General features: G+C 40.5%; 1 long non-coding RNA gene across 1 annotated transcript; it reads right to left on the reverse strand.

The window, feature by feature from the left end:
* Positions 1-16: 16 nt before the first annotated feature.
* Positions 17-15,755, reverse strand: LOC139202039 (uncharacterized). Its single transcript, XR_011584334.1, has 4 exons — positions 15,526-15,755; positions 697-718; positions 301-489; positions 17-124 (listed from the first exon to the last, which is right to left on the reverse strand). It is a non-coding gene; the product is annotated as an uncharacterized lncRNA (long non-coding RNA).
* Between the last annotated feature and the right edge of the window lie 6,230 nt (positions 15,756-21,985).

Here is a 21,985-nt window from a genome sequence, read left to right on the forward strand (position 1 = left end):
TTATCTTTTCCATCAGTCCACTGTACTCTATAGGAGGAGCTATTTCCCTCTGGTTCAGTCCAGCTCAGAGACATATTGGATGTTGTGACTCCACTGACAGTGAGACTCCCGACAGCTTCAGGCTCTGTGAGGAGGAAGTGTGATGGAGGAAAAAAATTCACATTTCATTGTCTCATCATTAGTGTAACTCATCTGTGTATTTGCTATGAGCAACGCTGTAGATATTATACTATATGATCTCATTGTTAAAGACAGTGGTTAAGGTTAACGTATGGAATGTAAGTGATTGAACAAACTTACTCATTGTGACCTCTTTGCAGCAGGCTAAACAATGAAGGGTGACACGATAGACTGCTCCAGGAACCAAACCAGTTATCGAACCGTTTTCATAGGTGTCGTTTCCAATAGATAAGGTGCAGTTTGGTTCATATTCAAATGTGAGCGTTGTTGTTGTGGTTGTCAACGTTATATTGCTGTCACAATCACTAGCTAAGAGGAGGAAGAAGAAGTAGAAGAAGAGGAAGAAACAGAGGAAGAGGACTTTTACATATCCTATATTAACAGGATTGATGTAAATGTATATTAAACACACAAATTGTATTGTATATGAACTTGTATATCATTAAATATAAAGAGGCAAATGAAGGGAAATTTTGCACATAAAACAAAACAAAGAAGCTGTGCATGTGTACTTACAGAGACATTGTCCCTGGCATATCTGGGGATACAAGAGCAGAGAAAAGCAAAGTCAATGGTTGTTCACCAGCAGAGGTCAGCATTGTGTTTAAAACAGCTTCAAAGCATCAACTAGAAACCCAAACGTGTTCAGTGGCACAGGGCATCATTAAATGTAGCACCTACTGGAAGTACATTGAATTATCAATTATTAAATATAACTAGTGTTAAATAGTGTTAGTGTTACAGTTAAAAGTAGTTTAATAGTTTCTTGGACACCAGCCTGCGTCACGCTTGCTGTGAGCTGTGGTTCTTCCAGCCAAACCACATGTGGTGCTTTAAACTTCTAGTTTTACATCCACTCTGGACAAAACCCCAATCTCAGCTTAGTCCTTGCTCTTGTTCTCTCTATGGCTGCCAAATAACAAAGCATCAAGGCATCTGATCACAGCCAAAACTATGATGAGAAAGAAGGAACCATATAGCCAGAATCCAACTCCAGTAAAACCTCCTTTTTAGTTATTTTTCACAGTCTTTTTCAGCTAACTGTTCTCTCGTATTTGTGTAACTTTCGTTTCCCAAAACGATGGTCTACATGCTCTCACCAAACCTCGATGCAGTGAGGACATAATGCACGGTAGCAGGGATTATCAAAAAGTGTCAAGGAACAGAAGGTTATATCAAATGTTTATTCACAGGCTTAGAATAGGCTTGTTTGGGTGTTTCATGTATTTTGTTAAAGATGGCTATGTTTCCCAAAGTAAAGTATTATGTAGGCACATATATTGATATCGAGCCCAAGTTCTTTATTAATTACATTTGTTGGTCTGAAAGTAGTTATATTAAAGTATATAAAGTATAAACATACTCAGCCTGTAAAATAACCAACAATTTTAAACTTGTAAATTTAAGAAAGCCTTGTTTTACTCATCAAGACACTTCCTCTTACACAACAGCTAATGGGATAGAGGCTCATTGTCTTTTCATGAACAGATCATGTTGTGAACCAGTTAGTGCAAACACGGACATAGACCCTTGCTAAAAGCAGATCATCTGTAATCATTCTGTGGCCTCAGGTGAAGTTAGATGTGGGGAACTGCTGATGAAAATACGCTTCTTCCTCCTTGTGCGATTTCATCTGAATTTCTCATCTCTCGTGCTCATAAACGACCACGTGCACTAATATCACACATGTGGACACACAACTTCATGTCCGCACAGCTCTGTTCTTTTGCTGTGGTTGTAGTCTGCGTCCTCCTATCTGGACTGAACACACAGCTATGATTCCACATTACTTATTAGCCAAAACTTAAACAGCCCAGAGTCACTCACTGACATGTTGCCTTTCGGTCTGTTTACCACGCAGCTAAACATTAAACACATGGCATCGTCGCTCAAACATCTGGTTAATCATTAACAACTCTGAATAATGACGGAGCAGAGTGTACAGCAGTCCTCCCTCACACAAGATCAAATCAGGCTGGACTCAAAGCACTGCGTCTCTGATGGTATGACAAAGAAAGTCACATTCATACAACTAAAACTTTTATCAGTGAGGATATACTATTTTTTTTTTTTTTTTCAAGTAATCAAGTTAATTTTTTCATTTTTTTTCAATTTTGTCTGAAACAGTCAGAACATTTTGAAAAATATCCCAGAGCCCGAGATGAACTCTTCAAATGTCTAATTTGGTCTGACCACCAGTCCAACAACTCGAAGATATTCAGTTCACAATGTGGTAAAATTGAGAAAAGCAGCGAATCATGACACTTGTGAGGCTGGCATATTTGATATTAATGAGAATAGAATAGAATAGAATTGGCCTAACAACTCAGAAATCATCAGACCAGGAAACTAAGAAAGAAAAGGTCCATCCTGCATCAGATGTCGCCCCTCTCACCCACCGGTCCCTGGAGTGTCCTCTCCTTAACTTTTCTTCTTCTATTCACAGCAGCGACCCTTCCCTTCCTTCCAGTCCTCTGGGACTCTATTCTTCTGTCTGAAGCACAACGGTGCCACTCAGTGGTGCATGAGGAGTTCAAGGCTTCAGTGCTCTTTGCATCTGGTGAAGGGTGTTTGCATGGTGGATGAGAGGGTCAGGGCAACACTTTATACCATGTTATACCGACACAACGTCATCAGTACGACACACATTTTAATGAAATGAAATGTGATTCGTGTGTTTTATCTTTTATGAAAGTCAGTATTTGAGTCTTGCAAGTCTCTTAAAACATTAACCAACCCACTGACCATGACTCTGAATTATTATGTAGTGTGAGAAGTCACTGGTTTTGTACATGAAAGGGAAGAACAGCCTGCATGAGGAAGTATACAACTGCATGTGACTGAGCTTCACACTAACACCCTGCAGAGAAAGTGAAAAATGGGTATCAGACAGATTCTCACTATCGATAGTGACACACTATTTTTAGTTTTTAGTAATGAAAGAGCCTTTCCATCAGAGGTTTGGGTTGGGGTTTAGTTAAGCTCCTAGTCTAACACAGTTAAAACTCTTCAGTCTGCTCTTTTTACTTATGTAGAATCTATCTATCTATCTATCTATCTATCTATCTATCTATCTATCTATCTATCTATCTATCTATCTATCTATCTATCTATCTATCTATCTATCTATCATTTGTATTATTCAAAATTGTTAAAAGCTAAAGATAGATTCCACAAAAAGATCTCACATTCTCGTGCAAATTGTGCCCAAAGGGCCTGAAAAAACAAGTCCAACAGCAGCAAAGTCGGACTCACAAAATGGAAGACATGTGAGCGTGAAGTTCCTCTTTTGGGACTGTGAACTTAGTTCAAAATTCAAAATTGTGAACTATGAACATGAAACAGATATTTTAATCTGTGTAGACTGAACTGACGCATCCTTTAACATATTTTTTTAACCTGTTACTGAAGTAGAAGCAGCATGGAGATGAGATATAGCTAGGCTAATTCCTCCACAAACAACAAACAAAACAAAACCAAAAAAACTATTTAAAAAGAAGAATAGTTTAAAGAGTTAGCAAATAACTAAAGCTATTTAGCTATTTTGGGTTTTACATCCTGCATATTTCCTACATGGTTCATCCTTTCCTTCAACCCCATTTTCAAAGGAGGCAAGCAGACATTTTTTGCTCAAGGTTTTGCATGTGCGTGTGTAGTGAATATATGGACACGCTAGCCCGCAGGATTTAACAGGCTAACTAGAGTCAAACAGTTGGCAGCTGAAGAACCAGATATTTTTCTCAGGAGGTGGTGTACAACGGAACAAAGAGGAGAGTAAATACTGCCCTTGGATTCATCAGGCATTCAGGAACTTGACTCTACGTGAATGGTAATGGTTCTCTGTGCTGGCCTGATGTCTAAATAGGCAGCTAATACTTAGTAATGATTAATAATAATTGTTAGTCACACCTTTCTAATAAAGCTATAATGCACCTTTTTCATTTTAACTTGTCGTGGCAGAGACAAATAAAATAAAATACTACAATGTAGCCAAGGAGATAAAGAACCCAAATGCAGAGCGCAAACGGAGTCACATCATTAGGTAAACTTGTGGGCTACTTTTCCTCAAGCTACGACATAGTTAGATGCCATGAAAAAGGCCCATTTAACAAGTGTTAGGCAACTGTCCGTAAAGTGCTCCGAAGAAACAGGGATTTAAACTACTAAAATGAATGACAACTGAGAAAACTCCATCTGCCACTGTTTCGAGGGTGAAGAATGATCTCTAAACCTTGACAACAGATGTGCTTAGTATTTGGCATGTGTATGCACTTTGTAAGCTCTATTTACTGCTACATAAACTTAGTAAGAACATTACAACTAGACAAAGTTTGAAAACTGGTTGCTTATATTTTAACTGTCTGTTATCTGTGTCTGAGCAGAATCTGATAAACTCAACCTCTTAACGCTCCACAAGAACGCCTTAAAGGTCACACATACCAGTATGTGAACGCTGCATCTTACTACGCTGACAATCTCGTGTTTTTACACAAATATTCATGTTAAACTGACCTCCAGGGCTGTGACTTTGCTGAGCTATCATTCCCGAATGTTTTATTTCCCTTGGCGGCCTTCCTAAGTATCACTTATTTTCCCCTGACTAAATAAACAAAACAACGTCTCAAGCCATTATGCCTTGGCACTGACTCAGAGAGCAGAAAAAACCCAAGCTTAAAGTCCCATTTGGGAAATGGTGAAGTTCAAATAGTGGACGTCATTTTTTTCTCCTTTTTCATGTATCCACTGGGACTCAGTTCCACCCATATGTACATCCTCCCTCCCAGCTCTCGTCTCAGCCTCATGCTTTTGCCAGGCCTTATACGCTCCCTCGGATTTCTGTCTAGTAAAATCACTAATAACAACTACTTATTCCTCTATTGAAGCCACTAAAAGAGAGGAAGAAGTTCTTAGAAGCTTTCCAGGGTCGCTCCTAATCACCATCAGACTTTCACTTACGGTCTGAGCAGCAGTATTTAGTGCTCATGGTGAAACATACTTGGCTGGGATTCAGCCGCTGACCCCTGTGCCCCGTGTTCTGTATCTGTGCCCTTTGACTTGGCCCGTCTGCAGGAGGAGGAGGAAATGGCTGTACTGACCACTATATAAACATTACATCAACCCTAAAGGCAGCCCGCCTGCCACTCTCTCTGATTCCCTTTCATTCCTAACGGTCCGCCTTTGCTGCTCGCCTCCTGATAACGCCTCAGTTCCTTCCTCAGTAATAACACTCGGACTCCTAAACAATCAAGAAATCGCCTTAAAAGCTGTTTGCTCAGGGATCAGCCTATTTAACCTTAGCTCCTCATAATCTGATAACTTGGAACAAATAACATGAAGGCAAAAAAAAAAAAAAAATACTTCATTCTCCTCCTTCAATTATGCAAAGTTGCAAAAGGTTGAGGAGTTGCTGGTGGTGCCCTTGTTGACTTGCTGAGTGGAGAAAGTGGATTCCTCTACAGCAGTAATTTCTGCAAAATCACGTTATCTGACACAATCCAAAACATTTGTGTGTGTGTGTGTGTGTGTGTGTGTGTGTGTGTGTGTGTGTGTGAAAGGTTTCACAAGGAAGAAATAAAGAAAAACATGATCAGGGTGAGACATGTTTTTTTTTTTAATTCTTCTCCTTTATTGATTTCCTTTCTTTTGTACTTTCTATCTTTTTTCACCCCACTGTCTAGTTCATATCAGTGTCGGTAACGCTTCACTTTATTCTTTGTTATTCTTTTTTTATTCTTTTCTCCTCTGGCAGCATTTGTGTGTTGACATCTCCTGTCCTCGACTAGATTTTGTTGTTGTAGATAACAGCACCAGAGGAGTGTTTTTTTCTTCAGCTTAGCTTGGCTGTGTGGCACAAGACAATGTTTTCTTTACCCACGAGTGTCAAATAATGGATGCAAGCGCTGTAAATAGACAGGGCCACTAAACATCATGGCAACATGTATCATCAATAATGTGGCTAACATGTCACAGTGAGATCACAGAGAGAGCATGTACATTTGAAATATATCATGTATGATGTGTTGTCAGACGTGTGAAAATTCTCAACTCTCACTTTCCTCTGTCAGCCTGTAATGAATTGACGTCTTGTTCTCTATTTAAAGTTCATTGCCTCAGTAGCTCAATTGTTTCTGTTCTAACAGAACTTCCTGGCGCTTCCTGAACCCACCCAGAGACCCCCGATAACAGATCTGAACAGCATAAAGGACTTTTAAGTTAAGCATAATGCTGTACTTCATACCTCCAGTTCATTAAGGTCAAATAAAGGAAGACAAGAGCCACACGACATCGGCTAATAAATCAACACTTGTGTCACTCAAACTGGTCTGGGTTCACTTGAAGCCGTCTTCGAGCATCCTTCCTCCGCTGTGTGCCGTGTGTGATTCTCTCGCGCCAAACTGCACCTTTGGCTTTGTTTTCCATTACCAAGGGACATGGTTTGGTAACTTATTCTTTAAACAAGTGAAATATCCCAGAGTAAAATGCCTGATCTTTGACTTTTTGTATTTTCATTCAATGTTTAGTGGAACACGCTGACAAAATAGTAAATTAAAGTTTATCTCTTACCGCACCACCGCACATGAGTGACCAGCTGTGCCAGACAACTCTGAGATCTTTGCCTCCAATTAATTCACAACAAACTCTGACCTCTCTGATGCTACAAGACTGAGTGCTGCTATTTACCTCTTAAAGGGACCATTCACCCAAATTACACAACCATTTTGCTTATTTACTTCTATCTATTTGTGAACCACACAATCAATGATTTTACACATGGGCTGGGCATCAACTCTGGATTTCGTAAATTATCTGAATATTTGGGATATACATTTTTTTAATGACCCTACACTAAAGTTTTGTTGAAAATTAATCAATAACTACTGTAGACTGGGAAATTAACATACTTTTCTTGTTATTAGTGTCATTTAAATGCAGAGGCACCTGTTTTTATTATAGTTTTTTGTTTATTGTTTTTTGTAATTTGGACCACATCTACGGCTGATTTATTCTTTTTCTGACGTGCAGATGGTCCTTTTAGGTGTCTGTGTTTTATGAATTTGTATTCTGTACAGTATTATATTATGTAATATTTTAGAATGATTGCATATCTGCGAGAAATGGCACAAAACTGCACAAGAGAAATTCAATATGATCGCTCCCCATTGTGGAATACTACACGAACACAAATCAGCAAAAAAATCCCCAAAAGTCATGTCTAAAAGTATCCACTGCCTCAAACAAACGCATGACTGATGAATATTTGTCTCCAGGTACAGTATTAGCCTCCCACACCGCAGTCCTGCTATCACGGGCCACATCGGAGGCTATGGAAATAAGTGACGTAGTGTTTACTGTCCCCAGCACAGCGCAGCGCTGTGCAGAGAGCTGAGCTCCTGGCTGCAGATACCCATCTGAGTACAATGCACTTGCCATTCGAGCTTCCTCCTGATGCTGCTGGCAGAGCAACAATGGATCATGCTCAGGGACGGCACACTGATCACAGAAGTATGGTCAGTGTGATATTTGACATGTGTTAAAATGGAGCAGAGAGCAGAGAGAGCATACTGTATGTTTTATATGATTAGTGACAGACTTCTTTGTGACTCAACATGTCCCTTCCCTTTCTAAACTGTCCAAAGAACAATGTATACTGCCCCATGTGACTATGGGCAGCACGATCTGTTTCATTCTGGGTGAAACATGAATATATGTATCGCAATCTGATAGCTGTTGAGGAATTTCATTAAAAAACAGAAAATCTCAACCTGCTGGTGGCCCTGGAGGAAAAAACAGAAGTTGTTGGGATTCATCTTCTGGGCACCATGAACGTAAACAGAAACATAAAATGTCATGACATCCAACAGTCTGGCCCAAAGTCATGGACTGCCATAGAAGTGAAAAACACTTGTTCAGAGGCACTACAGGATGTAGAAAGATAAGTGAATGCATCATGTTTCATTTGTGCATGTACAGTACAACTGCTGGGTGATAAAACCATCAAACTGCCACAGATAGCCACTTGTAATATGGTCATTTTGTAATAAAGGGGCATTAAAAATCTTGAAGCACTTAATCTGGAAAGGCAGTATGACAGAAAGAGAGAGAGACGAGTGAAATAATTTTTCATCCAGCCTTGCCTTGCCTCGCCGTGAATCGCTCAGAGGCCACTGGCAAAATGATGGCTATCTGCTGACAATCAGGCCTTTGAGGCCGAGCGAGAAGCCTGTGTCTCATTTACATGGACTGGGGAACTGTGACTCTTTGTAGTTCATCTTTTACATGCAGAGCTTCCAGTCCTGGTCGAAGGCAGCATGTTTTGGACATGTTTATTTGGAACGGGACTGTCTTGATATAGTTGACGGGGGGGTTGGGAGTGGGTGGAGGGCACAGCTCTCCACAAAGGACGACCTGACTTGTGACTTTTGCACTTTAGATCAGTTATGGGAGGCAAGACAGAAGGAGGCCTGTGCTTTCTAATTTGGATACAGCGAGAATAACAAATTTTGGAGCGGGATGCTCATATGAGACGTCATCATGTCATCACACACCATCCATATTTTGTAGTAGTGCAAGGCATCAGAACAGCAGCCGGCAGTGTTCGTTACACAGGAGTCCATAGCCACGGACGGGCCAGTTCTTGTGAGTGTTAGAAAACGTCATATTTCCTTGTTCCAAGATGCTTCCCACTGATAGCAACGTCACCATTCTCTCATTCCTGAATGTTGAGATGAGGACCCAGAGACAGAAAGAGCGACAGAAACAGATGCAGGGGATGGGAACAGAACAGAGAGAGGCTCCATACCAAAAACGCATGCAAAGTATTGTACTTTTCCTGGGTCATTAACGGGTGACTGTCAAGCTGTGACTTTGCATGCACTTTCTCTGTGCTGCACCTATCAAACCACTGCTTTATTACTTGACCTATTTTGAATCCCATTTCAGTCTGATTCCCAGCGTTGTGTATGATGGCCACACAAATGTCATGAAAAGCTCCTCAGTACAAAAAAAAAATTATTATTATCTCCTGAGTGGACGTGTTATTTCGACTAGAAGCGAGGCTGAGAGAAAGGACAAAATCATTAAAGGCGTCAGAATTGAAAACTGAATTATGCATCAGGATGTTAATGTACCACTTCTGTTTAATTTAGTGTTATATATAAATTTAATAGGAAACACTTACGTATCAAACTTTAATGGTCCCCATAGGGGCATTAGATTTGGCAGGGAACAGACAAATACACGGAATAATATTGAACATGTGATTAAAGAGATAACAGGCAAATTAATTAAACTATTGAATCAATTCAGTGTTATATAAATAATTCTGTTGTTCCTGTGCAATAATTATGCTGAATTTATGCAAACATCAATTTTAAAACTACAGTTTCTACATGTTACAAAAAGTGAGGGAGGAGCACTGATTAGTAAAACAACACACTGATCTGTTCATCATGATGTTTTGACAAAAAACTGTTTCTACTTAACACGAGTTTGTATGTCATTGCAAAAAGAAGAGATTATATACTGTTATAACAAAGAGAAGATCCAGTCAAGGCTACAAGGATCTATAACCTCCACCTCCAGTAAACTAACAATGATTTGTTAACAGTAAAGTGATTAAATTTCATTTCATGTCAGGAATGAGAAGGAGACTCTACCATCTGAGCCACCTCCAACGTCACATTTTGTTTTGCTTTTCATGCGTTTATTTTGACAGGACAGTGTAAGGGTGGCAGGAAATACAGGTGAGAGAGAGGCAAAGGTCCTTCCATACCCTTCATCAGCCCACATAGGTGAGGTTCCTATTGGTTAATTGGTTATTCCATCATAGCTCCACCTAATTACATCCTGAGCACAGGTCTAACTATCCTATATACTGTAAGTGAAAGCACCTGTGTGGCATTTAGGGCCTTTTATATGTTCTGTAGAGAAGAGGTTCAGCAGTGTTGTATCTGGTTGATCATTGAACAGAAAACAATGACACCTTCGTGTAGAGGAAGGGAATTTAATAATGTCATTATAATCGTTAAGTGTCCATGCCACATATTTAGGTCCACATTTCAACTACCTGTTTCTGTATTTGGCATAAAAGGTGTTTATTCATTACGTGTATGCAAAAAATATTTCCTTTCAGGGGAACATAGTATTTCCCCTTTTTCTACTGTAACTTCCTTTGAGCCTTTGGCCAGACTATGCATCTCTAAACTATTCTCTGACACATTTCAATACAGTGCTTAATCGTCACCAGACACAGACTTGACACAGACCAGCACACTTGTATAATATCCTAAAGGGCAAAGTTAAAGTTCCCTAAAGCTACAAAGGAGACTGTCGGGTCTGAGTCAGGCTGAAAGAGCAGCAGGTTTTGTCTCTAAAAGGGAAAGTGAATGCATCTTTAGGCCAACACAGAATTCTTTTTCTAACCGTCACAACATTTGTTACAACAATCCCTGAAAATGTGTTTTCATAGTTTTACAACACAATGAAACTTCTCTGTAGTACTGAGGCATACAGCCATCATATATGAGCCATCATCAGAGTCGGTAAACCTGCCTTTCTCTCTCTCTCACGATCTTAAAACCAACTGTGTTGGCGACAGGGTACATTTGCATATGTACTGTGCGGCCTGTGTTCATGTGTTCTGTGTACATGTGTACTCTTCAGAGAAGTTAACTATATCAATGAGCCAAGCACCTTTACCTCCTCATTGAAACCAATACTGTTGTGATGCCATTTGGGCACAGAATATCGGATACTTTCACTATAAGACAATGAATTGCAATGTTTAAGAGTTAAAGGTACAATGTGTAAAATCTAGACATAATTTTAGTTTAAACATCCACGAATGAACTACCAATATCAACAGAATGTTGTTATGTCAAACACGTCTATGCACTGTGTTGCAGAGATATCTACTGAAGTTAGCATGCTAACCAGCTAGCCCCGTCCAGTACTATCTCATAATACCACTTTGTACCTCTGGGGTGATAGTAACTCACTGTAGCATCAGTCTGCACTCAGTCCAACATGAGACAAAGACCAAACACAAAATGTACCGAAATGGGGGTTTGGAATAAGAGCAGCAGATCTGTCAATCGCTGCCCACAGCATCTTATGACCACCAGTAGCATGCACACAGCCGCTCTCGACGGGTGGACTGGAGACAGAGCAGACTTTGGTAGTACGAGGCAGGCTGATGGACAATGTTTCCGACATGCCAAACTTTTATTGTGAAGATGAAGACATGAAGTCATCATCACTATCCTGCTGTTCACATTCCTCCAGGCGCAAATTTAGAAAATGCACCACAGAATTATTTCCTGGGTGTGTATGGGTGTATATATGCACATATGTGTATAAATAACTGCATATATTGTTTTCATTTCATATTTGATCCTGTTCTAAATGTAATTATCTGTATATATAGTATGTTCTATGTGAGTGTAGCATGAAGGGGCCACAGCTTCATTCTATTATGCAGCCCTGTGTTGTAAAATGAGAAATAAATGAACCTTGAACATCAAGATGCTTTTTGAGGACATTGTAAGGTTTAGCAGGGGAGGACGAGGGTGGGATGAGGAGGTGAAATACATCCTTCCATTTATTCAGAGCAAGTGGCCAATTTTTAAATGTTACATCTTTAATAAGACAAAATGACAAGATTATGTGGAGCTTTTCATCCTCCAAGTCTTGATCGTGATTATTTTGTCAAATGCCATCAATGTCAAGAATAAATTTTCATGCTAAGTAATTGCACACACGTCCTTCAAATGGGATCATATCCTCCAATAACTGTGGTTTTGTTGTTTCGTTTTACCCACGGCAAACAAACCAATACAGGATCATGCTAAATAAACAACGGCAACAATTGGCAACTCCAATTCTCGCTATTTTTTTAACTTAAAAGTTCAACTAAAATCAACTTTGAGCCTCACAGACACACGCGTCTACAGTATGTCTCCACTGACAGACAGGAAGTGGAGCATTATCCGTGTCGAATTTGACTAGAATGAAGCATGGAGAATTTACCTTTGTGAGTTATATATGAGACCATTATGATCATACCAGGATTTAACTGGTGCCAGTTTCTGATTCAAATGCAGGCCTGTATATATATATATATACACATATATATGTACAATTATTCATACCCCTGGCAAATTTTGACTTAAAGTTACTTTTATTCAACCAGCAAGTTTTTTCTTGATTGGAAATGACACAGGCGTCTCCCAGAAGATAATAAGACGATGTAAAAGAGGCATCATTGTGGAAAAAAAATATTTCTCAAAAAGTGGCAAGTCCAAAATTATTCATACCCTTTGCAAACTGTCACAGTCAATGGGAAAATCCAAAGTTCTATACCATTCCAAATAGTCCAAGCTGTTCTAAAGCATCCTAATTACCCTGATTCATTGGGAACAGCAGCAGCGGGAACAGTTTTAATCAACTCAACAGGTGAAAAACAGCAGCTCTCTGCAGTTGGTTTGTGGACAGTCATGGCTAAGACAAAGGAGCTCACTGAGGACCTGCGGCTGCGCATTGTCTCTGCTCACAAGTCAGGAAAGGGCTATAAGGCCATATCTAAATGTTTTCAAGTTCCAGTGGCTACAGTGTAAAGTATTATTAAAAAATACAAGACGTTCCGCACTGTGGAAAATCTGAGAGGACGTGGTCGGAAGCCAAAAGTGACACCTGTGCTGGCCAGGAGGATAGTGAGAGAGGTGAAAAAGAATCCCAGGATCACCACCAAGGCCATCCTGGTGAATCTGGGCTCTGCTGGTGGCAACGTCTCAAGGCAGACAGTCCAACGGACACTGCACACTGCTGGGTTCCACGGACGCAGACCAAGGAGGACGCCACTTCTCCAAATAAGGCACACAAAAGCCCGCTTGGCCTTTGCAAATGCTCATCTGGACAAAGAAGAAGACTTCTGGTCTTCTGTTTTATGGTCAGATGAAACAAAAATTTAATTGTTTGGCCACAATGATGTATCCTTCATTTGGCGTGAAAAAGGAGAAGCCTTCAACCCTAAGAACACCATCCCCACTGTCAAACATGGTGGTGGGAACCTAATGCTTTGGGGGTGTTCTTCAGCCAATGGACCAGGGAACCTAATCAGAGTAAACGGCACCATGAAAAAAGAGCAATACATCAAGATACTCAACAACAACATCAAGCAGTCTGCAGAGAAACTTGGCCTTGGGCACCAGTGGACATTTCAGCACGACAACGACCCAAAACACACAGCAAAAGTGGTGAAGAAATGGTTAGCGGACAAAAACATTAACGTTTTGCAGTGGCCCAGCCAGAGTCCTGACTTGAATCCAATTGAGAATCTGTGGAGGGAGCTAAAGATCAGGGTGATGGCAAGGAGACCCTCCAACCTGAAAGAGTTGGAGCTCATCTCTAAAGATGGATGGGCAAAAATACCAGTGAGACATGCAAAAAGCTGGTCAGCAATTATAGGAAGCGTTTGATTGCTGTAATAGCCAATAAAGGCTTTTCTATTGATTATAGAGAAGGGTATGAATAATTTTGGATATGCCACTTTTTGTTCAAATGTAAATAAAAGCTGAGAAATATTTTTTTCCACAATGACGCCTCTTGTACATCGTCTTATAATCTTCTGGGAGACGCCTGTGTCATTTCCAATCAAGAAAAAACTTGCTGGTTGAATAAAAGTAACTTTAAGTCAAAACTTGCCAGGGGAATGAATCATTTGGGGCTTATATATAAAGCTTCTCTGCATGATGCGAACCTCGTCCATTATAAACAAGAGCTCAAACATAAAAGCTGCATGAGCGTTTTCAATCTGCTGCCTCTATGGTGAAGTTAGAGGAAGCCAGATTATTGATAGGAGAAGTTACTCAGAGCACTCTGGTCACTCTCAAAGTCACACATGTTGCAAGCAAAAACCATCCGCCAAAACCTTCTGGTTTTTTGGAGGCCACATTTATCCGGAGAATTTAAGTGTCTTGGTCTTTTTTTCCTAGTGAGGACCGTCTCCACATTGGCAATGCCACAAGGAAATCTACTTCTAGTGAGGCCTTCAGGTTCAGGGATCGTACGGCTTTTCAAGAGTAAAATTCAAGCACTTTCAGGTAGCTAAACCAGAAACTTTCAGACTCTTTAAATCTCTATGATCACATCTAAGTTGTTAGTTAATAAAATTCCTTTAGCAACACAGCAATCATTGTACATTGTCTCTTCATTTATTTAGTTCATCTTGACTTTCATTGTAACTTTTGGTCATGATTTTGTCATGAGGAGACAAACACATTTTTGGTGAGAAAAAGGACTTCCTCATGTGGTTCAGTTTGGTTACAGCACAAAAAGTGTTTCATCATCATTTACGACGCCTGGAATGAGACATTTGGCAGCACAAGGCCTCTGATTATTAGAAAGAACTTTTAAAACTTTTCCCTGCAGTTATCAAGTAGTGTCCAATACAAAAACCTCCTCTAAATACAGTTCAAAATGCCCAGAGGTCACACGCTGCTCTCTCCGCTGTATGGGATTCCATCAGACTGTAGCTGTACCTAATAAAGTGGCGTGTTCGTTAGAGTTGTGGCTGCAGGAGTGACAGAGACACCGAGCTGCACCTCATTCCATTCCTGACCCCATTGTGTTGGCCACACACATCCTCACATGCCATTCTCAACCTCCCTCACCCTCTCCCTCTCTCCAGAAAGACCAGTGGGACAGGGACAGGTGGGTCTGTGGCTGCTGGATGCCTCAGTCTATCTGTTATGTAAGCTTTGCTCAGAGGGATGCATTTGGACACATTTCACACCTCAGGTCAGGTCACTGGATGCTGACCTGTGCAGTCCTGAATAAACAACTGACCAAACACTCCTGATATCATGTATCTCATTGGAGGATTTGCTTTAATTACTACAAGAGAGTAAAGTAGTGAAAAATGCCTCTTTTTTTTTTTTTTTTCTAATTTCCAAGTCCATCGTTAGACCTAATTTATTCTCTCTCCGTCTTCCAGTAAATAGCCCACCATTGTTAAACCTCTCCAGCTGAAGGTCGGCGCATTAATTACTCGCTGACATACATTTGAATCCAATTAAAACTCTCAAAGGACCATCATTCATCTTACAATAAGCCACGACATTCTCTATCAACCACCAAACCTCCTTTGCTGACACCAGGATGAAACTTCTTTGTAGTTGCTGATTTTCTCTCTCTCTCTCTCATAAGTCTGAGCTCCCTGCGCAACAGGTGCAGTCACACCGGTGTGATGAGAGCTGACCTCCATCATCCCCAAACACCGCGTTGCCACCTGGTTTAATCCTGCGCAGAGTGTCAATGAATAAGAGCCTTTTTTTGTTTGGTTTTTACCTTGAGAAGAGCGCTGAGGAGCAGGAGAGTCCGCAGGGAGACGCCGAGGCGCAGCAGGGGCTTCATGATGGCGCTCGCTTTGGGGAGGGGGGGATTCAGGTGACTTCTCTACCAGCCGACTGCTCTCATGTCCAGACTTCTTTCTCCCGTGAAAAGACAAAGCCTTGGCTTTATTTCTCGGTCCTACCGCCCTCCGATCGACATGAGAAGAGCTAGAAGTCGGAGGGGAAACTTTCTCTTCTCGCTGTTAACTATCGGGGAGGAGCGGCGACCGGGCGCGTCACTCCGGGAAGTTTTTACTGAAGTCTGCCACTCCTCTCATCATCATCATCATCATCATCATCATCATCATCATCATCATCATCATCATCAGTTCCCCTCCTCTGCTCCAGTGTCATCACCGATGTGTCACGGCGATCTGCGGGCTCAGAGGACAGGGCAGCCCGGTCATGCAGAAATGAAGAGCCAACCCCGCATTCTTGCCATAACTTGGCCGCGCAGGGTGAAGGAATGCAACCGTGGGGTCTCTTCTGCAGCAGAGCCGGGCTGCCAGGAAACATGGGACAGCTCGCTGAAGTTACTGGCCTGGTTTCACTGCTACACAGGAGAGGATGGCGGACCTGTCTAGGTGGTGGGGGGGGTTGACATGTTACTTACACATTCATTACTGGAAAAGCACCTGCAAAGTTATCAGGATCACAAACCAGCTGTTCGGATGTTGCTCCAAAACCATTTAAATAGAATTACTGCTGTAACTAGTGATCATTTTCATCATGGGTTACTTTTTTAGTTTTATTTGCAGCTTGTTCATTGTATAAACAAGTTGCGACAAAATAATCCCAAAGCAGCCTCTTCAGGTTGCTTCTTTCAGTCAGAACCCCAAAGATCTTCACTTTACAGTGATGTAAAACAGAGAACAGCAGAAAATCCTCCCATCCAAGAGTCTGCCTGAGGAAGTAGTCAAGCATACTATGCCATAAATCTACTTTATCAATCCATTGAAAGGGATAATTATGATTAAACTGCACATGAACTCACTAAATGACTTACTGGAACTATTTCTGTTGTAATATTTTTAACTTTGTCAGAGAGCAGGTGCTCAACTGCAGCCCTGTGGTGCTGGAGCGAGTAAAGATTTGGTTTTCTGCTAAAGGACTAAAAGGACACCACAGTATGGTGTGCATGATATGGGCTTGTCGCATCCAGTTTATTTATAGAGCGTTTTTATCAGCTTTGTCACAGAGCACTGTACAGGAAACAGCAAACAACAGACAGCTCTCATATGAGAGAGTTTTTTCCATTTGCATATTTGGATAGGTAGCTGTAAAACAGCAGCCGATCCACCTTGTGACACCACGTAGAAAAAAAAAACAACACAGTTTTTTGACTTTGCAGTGAAAGAAGTGGGAAAAAATGAGTAATCGAATTTCAAGCTCTAATCAAGTGGAAGTATGTGCGGTAATTAAAATGTTTTGGCACCACATACTTCAGGATTCTGTTTTTGTTCCTTCCCCTTTTTTGTCAGTTATATTGTTTTATTCATCTCATGATTCTGTGCTCACGCCACAGTCCTCACATCAACACCGCTCAGAAGTGCATTTAAAACATCATCCATCTTCAGTTTGATGTGTTCTTCATCCGTCAGCGGAGCCACGGCTGCTGTAACACTGATAACTGAACTGATGCAGTATGTGAAGTGGTGGGATGCTGCACTCTCTATAAACCAGTCTTTGCCAGAAGTTCTTTTTTGTTCTTTTTATTTAAGATTTATATCTGCTGAGCTCTTTCGAGCCATATGGGGTAGCTTGTTGGTATTTCTACAAACGACGCACTTCTCATTTTTTATCTATAAAGTCTGATCTAAGGAAAAACAGCTCCACCTCAGTGCATTTATTTGCATGTATTTGTTCCAAGTATACACATGTTTTATCACGTTATTATCAGATGTGACTCTTGTATGTCTCTTCGTAATGCTTGGTTTACCCATTCAGGGTCATACAACTTCATGTGGAAATGGCAGAAAATTTGTCAACAAAGTTCATTTATGCTCAGATTCACTCAGATTAATAGCTGCGGCCTGTTGTGAATTGGGTCTCAATGGTTTATCATTTTTAAAATGTGGTCATTGCTATAAAGAACAGGGAACAGGGCTAAAAAGAATTTTGATATGATTTTACCATGGCACATGCAGTGAAGAAAATGTAGCAATGCTCTCTTTCATCTGCAGAGCTGCACAGGTTTAAACCTGGAAGCTGCCCACTACAACCAGTCAGCTGCCCACCCATCACAGGGTTTACAGCCACACTGGCAGACTGAATTCAAACAGCTTCATTTCAACATGCATCAACAACAACAACATACAATCACTTTTTCAGTAAGGTGTGAGTGCTTGATACTCAGAAGACAGATTTTGAGGTGGAATATCACTTTAAATCTCCCAAAACTGGAACAATCATTGTAATCAGCAGTGCTCCATACGAGCAGGACGGCTCATCTTGCTGTTGATTGTTCTGATGTGTTCATGCAACAACAGCTCCTCTCAGTACTTGTGCTGTTTTGCTTGAGATGCGCTGCGTCGAGTGGGTGATTTTCTGACCTTTAAATAGCGCGCTGGATAGCATAGCCGCCATCGCTTTGTGACAGACAGTTTCATAATGGCTGTTGTGAGAGGCCTGCCGATGGTGGCTAATGGAGATGATATAAACTGGTCGTCATTCCCAAGGAAACGTTATGTAATTCTCTGGGGATTGTTGCACTATGTTCGTCCATTTTATTTTTCTTCCATCAGCAGGCCGATTCGCTCCATTTGTGCTTTTGGCTCTTGTTGCCATATACAGTATATGTTTTTTTTTGTGTGTGTGTTTGTCTAATGTTTGTCTCCTGCCATGTCCCCATCTTCCCTTGTCAAGAGATCAAGAGTCAAGTGGTTTGATGTGTGAGATGATGCTGATAGTGTGCAGGCAGAGGGACTTGGAAGGAATGTTATGTTATCTGTATGAATTCATAAACATGCACACACCATTTAAACTGTAGACCTCAACATCCCGGCCTGAGATTACTCATGTTTTTCTTCACAGCTTCCCTTCAGCCTGCACTTCCACTGCTGTTTTTATTTTGTCTCAACATTTAGCCACATAAGCAAAATATTAAAACGATTCATCACTTAGGAACTTTACCTCCTTTCCCTGGAGAGTGGCTTGTGCAGAAGTAAACCCAGAGGTGTATTCTCCATACCGCTACACTATCAAGCTCTGGACGCTCATGTTCCCACAGTACTCTCCAAAATGTCAATGACCTAGCTCAAATAATGGAGAGCATCATTTGTCGCTGCTCCATCAGGAGCTCCACTCATCCTGGTGGCATTTTATCCTAAATCAGATCCCTCTCCTCTAATGTCCTTCTCCCTTTCTCTTGTCCTTTTTTCTTCTTCTTTGTTGCTTATTCATGCATTAATGTATAGTTGCATTTAGTTATTTAACAGATTGTGTTCATTCATATACAGTCCCAGTTAATAATGAAGCATTACAGTTGTGAAATAACTGGCATGTTACATCTCCAGTGTTGATGATAATATGGATAAAATCACTTGAAATAAACCAGACATAAACAGCTCTATTTCACAAAATGTTTAAATGCTTAGTGAGTGATGTAGATGACCAGGGTTTAACTAATAACAGCCTCCTGGTAGTGATGTCCCACCACAGTAATACTGGTGTTTTGTGCTATCATAACCCTATTTTAGTTTGTTGGAAAACCTGCCAAGCATTACTGACGCTTAAGAGACAGTTCAGTGAGGCACAACAAGAAAATGGTGAATTTACACTCTGACTATTTTTGTCGTGCTGAACCTAAACACAAAGCTAAATGCTAACATCAGCATGCTAACATGCTCACAATGATAAATGTGATGGTGCCTTCAAATGGGGACGAGTTTACCGTGTTCATGGTGAGAGCCCACATGAATGTGTCCCTCTTGTGGTATCCACAACTTTGGAAGTGAAAATTTATCGGAAAGCTCTGAATTCACGAGTGGTGTTTTTTTTGCTGACGTTTTCAAAAAATTGCAGAGGCCATGAAAGTTCATTGTTTGGTGGATGGTGAGTCCATATGTTGTAATTTTAGTTGTATAGAGCTTTTCCTGATACAAATGATAACGGTCTCACATTTGCTGCATTAATGTCACGTTAATACTCGTTAGCTAGCTAAACTGTTAGTCTCAGTGACCTCTAGACACCGACAGCAAGTCGGAGTCTTTGTACGTGACTTCCAGTGTCGTAACCAGGAGTTCATGCACTTAGTTTAGCATGGTAGTATGCTAACAATTGCTAATCTGCATTAAACTCAGCGTAGGCCCACAGATGATCCTGACCAGAATAGTGTTGTAGGTATTTGCACAAATGATGATAATAAATATTTGTCCTTTGTCAGAGGATCACCAAAGTTATTACGATTCATCGTAAAAGTGAACTTAAAATAATGCAATGGTAATAGATTTAGTAGTTTTTGAGATATTTCAGTCTTGACAGACCGACATTCATATATCTAAATCTATACCCTACTCGTCCTCACATAATAGCTGTGATGCCCCTTGGAAGCGAGCAAGAAAACAAGTGTATGTTTTGTTTTTCCAAAAATGTTAAATTATCCCTTTTGCGTTCAGTAAGGTAAAATACTTATCAAGCTACAAAGTCTGCATGTCTGCTCTATTTGGAACAGTTGTAGGTCCACATAAATGTGAAATGAAAACTTGCAATTTATTCTCATAATGCAAACCAAATGCAAACGATGTTCTTTGTTATTTTTCCCTATTATATAGGTATGCCTCGGTCTCCTTTCGTCACACACACGACAAACAAACATAACTGCAAGCTCCCATATGTGGCTCTGATATTCTGTAAATAAGACATAATGCAAATGACACAGCTATTACATTTCCATGAAGAGACAAGGTGTTGTATTTTATGTAAATTCTGTTTTCTGATGAATTCTAAACATCACGGCCAGTGTCTGTGTATAGGACAATGTCTATATGCTGTTAATACGTCTGACCAAACACACAACCTGACGTCAGCAGATGACGCAGCAGTGGCTCCTTTGCCATGTTGGGTTCTGTATTGTAACAATCAAAGAACAAACAGAGAGTAAAGAAGGACAGAGAGAGAAGAAGTGAGGTCTAATTACATTAGATGGTGTCTATATGATGACTGACTGTATGTTTTTATTAGACATTTTATGTGAGTGGCTGATAAAAGCATCAAAAAGCAGCACAAGCTGACACAGAGTGATCTGATTAAAGTTCAAACGTCAGTCTCAAAAGGTGATCCTTTGAATGTTTGCTCTCTTTGGAAGAAGTTATAAGCAGGAAAGAAACCAAAGCATTTCTAGTTCCAGACCAAATAATGGAGACAATGGGGGAATTTCCTAATTAAGCCAAAGTGGTTATATACATTGGCTGTCAGCCACAAACTCACACTGAAGGTGATTATCAGAGATAAAGAAGTGCTCCAGTTGAAGAATGTGTTCAGTATAATAAGTAGAGTTGTTAGAGGACACGTAGACATAAAAATCTTTTTTCTTGCTGACTGCGTTTTATGTACACATAAGCTTGGACCGTTTTTAAAAAAAAGGCAAATCAAGATTCGGTTCCGTTCAGTTTTCCTTTCTGGGTCAGTTATTCTAGCTCTTGACACTAGATGCACAAACAGGATTTTCTTGACTTTTATTCACAGTTTGGGATAACTGGGAGGATGTTTGTCTCCCAGTGTCCCAATCCAAGTGAACCCCACCTTTTCCTCAGCTATCTGTGTGATAAAATGATAATTCCCTGATATGAATGATTACCGCTTTTGAAAATGGCCTGAAACTTGCTGGAATGAAAAGAAAATTCAGTGTCTGAAGTTTGCTCACACCATCTGCTGCCCATTAGGGAAACTCTGTCAGAGATACACAATGAATTCTCTTTCTCTTTCTATACACTGCAAGCTAAGCACAACAACTTTTGGGCTTTAGTAACAGCATTTAATCGAAACCTCTCAGCATTTGCTAATAATGCAATATTGTAATATGACCCATAAGAGGGGCAGATGCATCTGCATCTGTGGAGCAAATAGTTACCATAGATGACTGTGATGGGCTGATACACCTGTCCCAACTGGTGTTAATTGTTAATTAATCAAATATGTCATTAATATTTCTACAGTGGAAAAGGGGTACTCAAAATGAGCACAAAGACACACCTTAAAACAAATGAAATTAAATGTTGAGACAATAATGTCTTGTTGAAAAAGTTTTTGTATAAAGTGAAAAACTCTTTGTATAAAGAGAACATTGGATGAGTGACTATATCTATAGCTACATATGCACATACAGCACAGTACATGCGTGTGTGAAGGTCACAGCTTTGCACGCTGTTATTTCTGTAATGCGTTTTCTGTGTGTTGTCCATCAGTGCTTTCCCCTT

This window comes from Pempheris klunzingeri, chromosome 5, assembly GCF_042242105.1.
Source record: "Pempheris klunzingeri isolate RE-2024b chromosome 5, fPemKlu1.hap1, whole genome shotgun sequence".
Taxonomy (NCBI): domain Eukaryota; kingdom Metazoa; phylum Chordata; class Actinopteri; order Acropomatiformes; family Pempheridae; genus Pempheris; species Pempheris klunzingeri.